At 41.0% G+C, this 1591-nt stretch overlaps 1 pseudogene; it reads right to left on the reverse strand.

Annotated features, from left to right (window-relative positions):
• Window positions 1–1282: 1282 nt before the first annotated feature.
• LOC118540023 (U6 spliceosomal RNA) lies at window positions 1283–1379 on the reverse strand (annotated as a pseudogene).
• Window positions 1380–1591: the final 212 nt, after the last annotated feature.

Consider the following 1591-nt stretch of genomic DNA (forward strand, 5'->3'; position numbering starts at 1 on the left):
TCTTTTCTTTTGTTGCCTGTTTTCGGTGTTATATCTAAGGAATGAATGCCTAATCTGAAGACAAGGAATTTAAGATTTCTTATGTTTTCTTTGTAGAGTTTTTACAGTTTAGATCTTACATGTAGGTCTTTGATCTATTTAGAGTCTTTTTTCTTTTTCCTTAAGAGCAGTTTTAGATTCACATCATTTTTCATATATGGTGTGGAGAAGGGGTCCAACTTCATTCTTTTTTTTTTTTAAAGATATTTTTTATTTATTTATTTGACAGAGAGATAGAGAGCACAAGTAGGCAGAGTGGCAGACAGAGGGAAAGGGAGAAGCAGGCTCTCTGCTGAGCAGGGAGCCCGATGCGGGGCTCGATCCCAGGACCCTGGGATCATGACCTGAGCTGAAGGCAGCCGCTCAACCAATTGAGCCACCCAGGCGCCCCCCAACTTCATTCTTTTATACGTAGCTATCCAATTGTCCCAGCACCATTTGTTGAAAATCAATTGAGCATAGATGCATGGGTATTATTTCTTGACTCTTAATTGTATTCCACTGGTCTATCTTTAGCCAGTACCACACTATTTTGATTACTGTAGCTTTGTAGTAAGTTTCAAAAATCAGGAACTGTGAGTCCTTCAGCTTTGTTCTTTTCTTCCAAGATTGTTTTGGCTTCTCTTGGTCCTTTGCATGCCTATAGGAATTGTAGGATCAGTGTGTCTGTTTCTGCAAAGAAGGCAATTGAGATATTGATAGGGACTGCATTGAATCTGTAGATCATTTTGGAGAGCATCTTTTTTTTCTTTTTAAAGATTTATTTATTTGAGAGAGAGTGTGTGTGTGAGTTGAGGAAGGGGCAGAGGTAGAAAGAGAATCCTTCAAGCAGACTCCCCACTGAGCAGGGAGCCCAAAATGGTGCTTGATCCCAGGACCCGAGATCATGACCTGCGCCAAAACCAAGAGCCAGCTGCTGAACTGACTGAGCCACCCAGGTGCCCCTGAAGAGTATGTTAACAATATTAAGGCTTCTGGTCCATTTATTTAGGTTTTCCTTAATTTCTTTCAACAATGTTCAGTATACAAGTCTTCTTCTTTTGTTAAATCTATTCCTAAGTATTTTATTCTTGATGCTATTATAAGTTGAGTTGTTTTTTTAACTTCATTTTCAGAGAAAATGTCTTTTTACTTCATTGGGAGCAATTGGAATTCTCTGTGGTTGCTGTTGTTTTACTTAGTAACACTGACTGACCACAAGGCCTTTTGCGGGCAGGTATCCAAAGTCTGGATCTCTCATGGGACATATGTGAGCTCTTTTGTGTGTCACCCTTGTGCAGGAGGCATGCTAATCTTCTGTGTTGTTCCAATTTTAGTATATGTGTTGCCAAAGCAAGCACTGTGTGAGCTCTTACAGGCCCCCACAGATCTCCACAGAGCATAGTTCTCTTGGTACAGGATATCAATCTCCAGTTCCAGGATTCCAACTTTGCCACTCACTGCCCACTGGCACATCCCATAGCCTCTTTCTGGATTTTCTTTCTTGCAGTATGCATCCTCTTTTTTGGGGGGGGGGTGGTTCAAGAGAGAGAGCTCAAATATAGCTAGCTCC

Source organism: Halichoerus grypus, chromosome 4 (assembly GCF_964656455.1).
Source record: "Halichoerus grypus chromosome 4, mHalGry1.hap1.1, whole genome shotgun sequence".
NCBI classification, from domain to species: domain Eukaryota; kingdom Metazoa; phylum Chordata; class Mammalia; order Carnivora; family Phocidae; genus Halichoerus; species Halichoerus grypus.